The following is a 7,142-nucleotide window of genomic DNA, read 5'->3' as shown; positions in this document are numbered from 1 at the left end:
TTTTTTTCTCTTTTGCGAGACCGCCTCTTCTTGTTGGTTGCATGGGATCACCAGTTGGCTGTGGTCAGGAGGTAAAGAGCAATATTTGATTGTTTTGTTTAATTTCTTAATGGTTAATTGTTTTGTTTTCAGATTTTAGCGTAACTAATGTAGGCGCTCGTCGATCTGGGAGATTATAATTTTTTAATTTGTAGGTGGAGGTACGGAGACATAATGAATTCTGTTCCGCATCCACATTTATTTTGCCTTTGATTACATTTTATGCATATGTAGGTACAATTATTTGAATTTAGAGATTAACATTGCATGAGGTTAGTTTGGGGCTTGGACATTGTTAGTATTTAATATTAAGTTAGTATTTTTTGTAAGCTTTAGATTATAGACAGAGACATGGACTGGTACATTATCGTCTTGCATATTTTGTTTACATTAATAAATTGGTAGTGATTTTACAAAAAACATTGAAATTTAGGACTAACATTGTATAATTTTTTTCTTTTCAGGTACCCCCGCCAGAAGGACGGAAGCATCGAGTCGCTGGAGGCCTCGAGAGTCATTGGAGGTGAGTATTAGTTGTGTTTTGGCAGGAATTAGCTGCGGACGCTGGATGCGCGCCACTTGCAATATGTATGTCCGGAAAGCGTTGCAGGTAGTTTATTGGTGGTAAGTTTATCCCGCGCCGTGTCATTTGGTGGTTTTCTCTTCCACCCTTAGTGGTAGATGTTTGCAATTATTTATTTAGTTTGTTAATTGCAGGTCAGCTTCGCCGGTCGTCGGGAAGAGGAAGCCTGAAGAAAGGTCGTCACGTAGTTTTGGAGCTGCTGCCATTATTGTGGTAGGATCTGTCTCGTTTTGGCAGAGGAGTCGTCAGTGATGATTGTGGCTTGGTCGTTCATCTAGAGTGGATAGGTGCGCCGCGTTTTGTGGGCCATTTCGCCAGGTTTGCAGCTTGGAGCCTCCGGAACGTGATTAGTTGCCGAGGGCCGTCGCAACGATTGGGGCCATGGAAATGGAAGTAAATTAGAGACTGGGTGAGTATTATATTTGTTATTTGATTTTGTGATTGTGTAATTTTGTGTTTTTTCAGGTACATTTGGTGGGGTAATTATTATATTTATAATTTATTTGTTTTTATAATTATTGCATTAATTTTTGTTTTTTAGGTACATTAGGTGGAAGCTAATCTGGTGGTGAGTATTATAATTGTTTTTATGGTTGCATTAATATTTTTGTTTTTCAGGTACGTTTTGTAACTAATTAGGAGGCCCTTTGTTTTTGGAACATAGCAACGGAAGAGCCGCGGGTTTAGTGTCGTCGAGTTGGCAATTAGATAAGTGTTTTGTTAAAGTAATTAATTCCCAGTATTAGCTTGTGCTTCCTTGTTTCAGAGTTTACAATCTTGGAAAAAGCAGTTGCATGCTTATCGTCAGCAAGATGGAGCCTCCTGTTGTCGCCTGTTAATTTGCCTGTCCGGTTTGCTTTGTCCTTAATTAATTATCTTTTGTATCATATTCTTATTTATTTTCCTTTCGTTGTAGGTTAGCGGAAAATTCGTGGGAGATGCGATACTGAGGAAAAGTATACAATTTGAGGACAAATAATGCGGTTTATTTGTGTGGCGTCAGCTCTGCGCTAGTGATCCTTATTGAAGCAGTGGCATCAGGAGGTGGAGACGGCATAGTAATATTGTCGATTTTTTGTGTTAAAAGGCGCAAAAATTGGCGATTTTGTTTTACGATTGGTGGGCCCATCTCCTCTTGTCTAATGCATAGGCTGTAGGTAAGCTATTGTCTGCGGTCGGTGCGGTAAGTGCTTTATTTGATTTAATTTTGTTTGTTTAATTTGTTGTTGATTGTTTGCTTTTAGGTTTGGCGTCAGCTCTCTGTTGGCGCTCGTCAAGCTGGAAGTTTATGGGAGCAGCCATGGAAATGGAAGTAAAATTAGAGATTGGGTGGGAATATATTTGTTATTTGATTTTTTGATTGTGTAATTTTGTGTTTTTTCAGGTACATTTGGTGGGAGGTAAGTATTATATTTATAATTTACTTGTTTTTATAATTATTGCATTAATTTTTGTTTTTGTTTTTCAGGTACATTAGGTGGAAGCTAATCTGGTGGTGAGTATTATAATTGTTTTTATGTTGCATTAATATGGCCCTTTGTTTTTGGAACATAGCAACGGAAGAGCCGCGGTTTTAGTGTCGTCGAGTTGGCAATTAGATAAGTGTTTTGTTAAAGTAATTAATTCCCAGTATTAGCTTGTGCTTCCTTGTTTCAGAGTTTACAATCTTGGAAAAAGCAGTTGCAGGCTTATCGTCAGCAAGATGGCCGCCTGTTGGCGCCTGTTGTCGCCTGTTAATTTGCCTGTCCGGTTTGCTTTGTCCTTAATTAATTATCTTTTGTATCATATTCTTAATTTTTCCTTTCGTTGTAGGTTAGCGGAAAATTCGTGGGAGATGCGATACTGAGGAAAAGTATACAATTTGAGGACAAATAATGCGGTTTATTTGTGTGGCGTCAGCTCTGCGCTAGTGATCCTTATTGAAGCAGTGGCATCAGGAGGTGGAGACGGCATCGTAATATTGTCGATTTTTTGTGTTAAAAGTCGCAAAAATTGGCGATTTTGTTTTACGATTGGTGGGCCCATCTCCTCTTGTCTAATGCATAAACTGTAGGTAAGCCATTGTCTGCGGTCGGTGCGGTAAGTGCTTTATTTGATTTAATTTTGTTTGTTTAATTTGTTGTTGATTGTTTGCTTTTAGGTTTTAGCGTCAACTCGCTGTTGGCGCTCGTCAAGCTGGAAGTTTATGGGAGCAGCAGAGTGTCCTGATCGACGCGGAAGCAGCGTTGTTGGCCCATCTTTTGCAGGGCATCAATTAGTGTAGATTTCAGCGGTGATAATAGATACTTCAAAGGACCGTGCGGCGTGAAATTTCAGGTAAGTGACGTTGTGCATAAGTTGCTGCAGCGAGTCGCCTTTTATCATGTTTCTGCCGCGCTAATCCTTTTCATATCGATCTTCCGATTCATCTTTTAGGCCTTGGTTGGTTTTTTTTCCGTATCGTTTCTCAGGATCAGTTGGAGTGCATTGTCGTTGGCTTTATAATCGGGATGCGTTGAGGTGAGGGTATTATTTAGGTTTTTGTACCGTCCCTCTAATTGGTTTGTTTTTCCTCAGGATTTTACGTTTAGCATGAGAAGAGGAAATGTATCATTGTTGTCAGGAGAGAAGGCAGGTCGAGTTGGCAATTAGATAAGTGTTTTGTTAAAGTAATTAATTCCCAGTATTAGCTTGGGCTTCCTTATTTCAGAGTTTACAATCTTGGAAAAGCAGTTGCATGCTTATCTTCAGCAAGATGGAGCCGCTTGTTGGCGCCTGTTGTCGCCTGTTAATTTGCCTGTCCGGTTTGCTTTGTCCTTAATTAATTATCTTTTGTATCATATTCTTATTTATTTTCCTTTCGTTGTAGGTTAGCGGAAAATTCGTGGGAGATGCGATACTGAGGAAAAGTATACAATTTGAGGACAAATAATGCGGTTTATTTGTGTGGCGTCAGCTCTGCGCTAGTGATCCTTATTGAAGCAGTGGCATCAGGAGGTGGAGACGGCATAGTAATATTGTCGATTTTTTTGTGTTAAAAGGCGCAAAAATTGGGATTTTGTTTTACGATTGGTGGGCCCATCTCCTCTTGTCTAATGCATAGGCTGTAGGTAAGCTATTGTCTGCGGTCGGTGCGGTAAGTGCTTTATTTGATTTAATTTTGTTTATTTAATTTGTTGTTGATTGTTTGCTTTTAGGTTTTGGCGTCAGCTCTCTGTTGGCGCTCGTCAAGCTGGAAGTTTATGGGAGCAGCCATGGAAATGGAAGTAAAATTAGAGATTGGGTGAGAAATATATTTGTTATTTGATTTTTGATTGTGTAATTTTGTTTTTTTTCAGGTACATTTGGTGGGAGGTAAGTATTATATTTATAATTTACTTGTTTTTATAATTATTGCATTAATTTTTGTTTTTGTTTTTCAGGTACATTAGGTGGAAGCTAATCTGGTGGTGAGTATTATAATTGTTTTTATGGTTGCATTAATATGGCCCTTTGTTTTTGGAACATAGCAACGGAAGAGCCGCGGGTTTAGTGTCGTCGAGTTGGCAATTAGATAAGTGTTTTGTTAAAGTAATTAATTCCCAGTATTAGCTTGTGCTTCCTTGTTTCAGAGTTTACAATCTTGGAAAAAGCAGTTGCAGGCTTATCGTCAGCAAGATGGAGCCGCCTGTTGGCGCCTGTTGTCGCCTGTTAATTTGCCTGTCCGGTTTGCCTTTGTCCTTATTAATTATCTTTTGTACATATTCTTAATAATTTTCCTTTCGTTGTAGGTTAGCGTAAATTCGTGGGAGATGCGATACTGAGGAAAAGTATACAATTTGAGGACAAATAATGCGGTTTATTTGTGTGGCGTCAGCTCTGCGCTAGTGATCCTTATTGAAGCAGTGGCATCAGGAGGTGGAGACGGCATCGTAATATTGTCGATTTTTTGTGTTAAAGTCGCAAAAATTGGCGATTTTTGTTTTTACGATTGGTGGGCCCATCTCCTCTTGTCTAATGCATAAACTGTAGGTAAGCCATTGTCTGCGGTCGGTGCGGTAAGTGCTTTATTTGATTTAATTTTGTTTGTTTAATTTGTTGTTGATTGTTTGCTTTTAGGTTTTAGCGTCAGCTCTCTGTTGGCGCTCGTCAAGCTGGAAGTTTATGGGAGCAGCAGAGTGTCCTGATCGACGCGGAAGCAGCGTTGTTGGCCATCTTTTGCAGGGCATCAATTATGTAGATTTCAGCGGTGATAATGGATAATTCAAAGGACCATGCGGCGTGAAATTTCAGGTAAGTGACGTTGTGCATAAGTTGCTGCAGCGAGTCGCCTTTTATTCATCATGTTTCTGCCGCGCTAATCCTTTTCATATCGATCTTCCGATTCATCTTTTAGGCCTTGGTTGGTTTTTTTTTCCGTATCGTTTCTCAGGATCAGTTGGAGTGCATTGTCGTTGGCTTTATAATCCGGATGCGTTGAGGTGAGGGTATTATTTAGGTTTTTGTACCGTCCCTCTAATTGGTTTGTTTTCCTCAGGATTTTACGTTTAGCATGAGAAGAGGAAATGTATCATTGTTGTCAAGAGAGAAGGCAGGTCGAGTTGGCAATTAGATAAGTGTTTTGTTAAAGTAATTAATTCCCAGTATTAGCTTGGGCTTCCTTATTTCAGAGTTTACAATCTTGGAAAAAGCAGTTGCAGCTTATCTCAGCAAGATGGAGCCGCCTGTTGGCGCCTGTTGTCGCCTGTTAATTTGCCTGTCCGGTTTGCTTTGTCCTTAATTAATTATCTTTTGTATCATATTCTTAATAATTTTCCTTTCGTTGTAGGTTAGCGGAAAATTCGTGGGAGATGCGATACTGAGGAAAAGTATACAATTTGAGGACAAATAATGCGGTTTATTTGTGTGGCGTCAGCTCTGCGCTAGTGATCCTTATTGAAGCAGTGGCATCAGGAGGTGGAGACGGCATCGTAATATTGTCGATTTTTTGTGTTAAAAGTCGCAAAAATTGGCGATTTTGTTTTACGATTGGTGGGCCCATCTCCTCTTGTCTAATGCATAAGCTGTAGGTAAGCCATTGTCTGCTGTCGGTGCGGTAAGTGCTTTATTTGATTTAATTTTGTTTGTTTAATTTGTTGTTGATTGTTTGCTTTTAGGTTTTAGCGTCAGCTCTCTGTTGGCGCTCGTCAAGCTGGAAGTTTATGGGAGCAGCAGAGTGTCCTGATCGACGCGGAAGCAGCGTTGTTGGCCCATCTTTTGGGGCATCAATTATGTAGATTTCAGCGGTGATAATGGATACTTCAAAGGACCGTGCGGCGTGAAATTTCAGGTAAGTGACGTTGTGCATAAGTTGCTGCAGCGAGTCGCCTTTTATTCATCATGTTTCTGCCGCGCTAATCCTTTTCATATCGATCTTCCGATTCATCTTTTAGGCCTTGGTTGGTTTTTTTTTTCCGTATCGTTTCTCAGGATCAGTTGGAGTGCATTGTCGTTGGCTTTATAATCCGGATGCGTTGAGGTGAGGGTATTATTTAGGTTTTTGTACCGTCCCTCTAATTGGTTTGTTTTTCCTCAGGATTTTACGTTTAGCATGAAAAGAGGAAATGTATCATTGTTGTCAAGAGAGAAGGCAGGTCGAGTTGGCAATTAGATAAGTGTTTTGTTAAAGTAATTAATTCCCAGTATTAGCTTGGGCTTCCTTATTTCAGAGTTTACAATCTTGGAAAAGCAGTTGCATGCTTATCTTCAGCAAGATGAAGCCGCTTGTTGCGCCTGTTGTCGCCTGTTAATTTGCCTGTCCGGTTTGCTTTGTCCTTAATTAATTATCTTTTGTATCATATTCTTATTTATTTTCCTTTCGTTGTAGGTTAGCGGAAAATTCGTGGGAGATGCGATACTGAGGAAAAGTATACAATTTGAGGACAAATAATGCGGTTTATTTGTGTGGCGTCAGCTCTGCGCTAGTGATCCTTATTGAAGCAGTGGCATCAGGAGGTGGAGACGGCATAGTAATATTGTCGATTTTTTTGTGTAAAAGGCGCAAAAATTGACGATTTTGGCTTTTTTTTCCGTATCCTTTCTCAGGATTTGGAGTTCATTGTCGTTGGCTTTATAATCCGGATGCGTTGAGGTGAGGGTATTATTTAGGTTTTTGTACCGTCCCTCTAATTGGTTTGTTTTTCCTCAGGATTTTACGTTTAGCATGAGAAGAGGAAATGTATCATTGTTGTCAAGAGAGAAGGCAGGTCGAGTTGGCAATTAGATAAGTGTTTTGTTAAAGTAATTAATTCCCAGTAATAGCTTGTGCTTCCTTGTTTCAGAGTTTACAATCTTGGAAAAAGCAGTTGCAGGCTTATCGTCAGCAAGATGGAGCCTGGCGCCTGTTGTCGCCTGTTAATTTGCCTGTCCGGTTTGCTTTGTCCTTAATTAATTATCTTTTGTATCATATTCTTAATAATTTTCCTTTCGTTGTAGGTTAGCGGAAAATTCGTGGGAGATGCGATACTGAGAAAAAGTATACAATTTGAGGACAAATAATGCGGTTTATTTGTGTGGCGTCAGC

At 39.7% G+C, this 7,142-nt stretch overlaps 1 long non-coding RNA gene across 1 annotated transcript; it reads left to right on the top strand.

Moving 5' to 3' along the window:
• The first annotated feature begins 5,852 nt into the window (after nt 1-5,852).
• On the top strand, nt 5,853-6,815 carry LOC117149525. Its single transcript, XR_004460352.1, has 3 exons — nt 5,853-5,909; nt 6,013-6,098; nt 6,768-6,815. It is a non-coding gene; the product is annotated as an uncharacterized LOC117149525 (long non-coding RNA).
• The last annotated feature ends 327 nt before the right edge of the window (nt 6,816-7,142 follow it).

The sequence above is a fragment of the Drosophila mauritiana genome, unplaced genomic scaffold, assembly GCF_004382145.1.
Source record: "Drosophila mauritiana strain mau12 unplaced genomic scaffold, ASM438214v1 U_239, whole genome shotgun sequence".
Lineage (NCBI taxonomy): Eukaryota > Metazoa > Arthropoda > Insecta > Diptera > Drosophilidae > Drosophila > Drosophila mauritiana.
The sequence above is the reverse complement of the archived record's forward strand: the minus strand, read 5'-3'. Positions and strand labels throughout refer to the sequence as shown.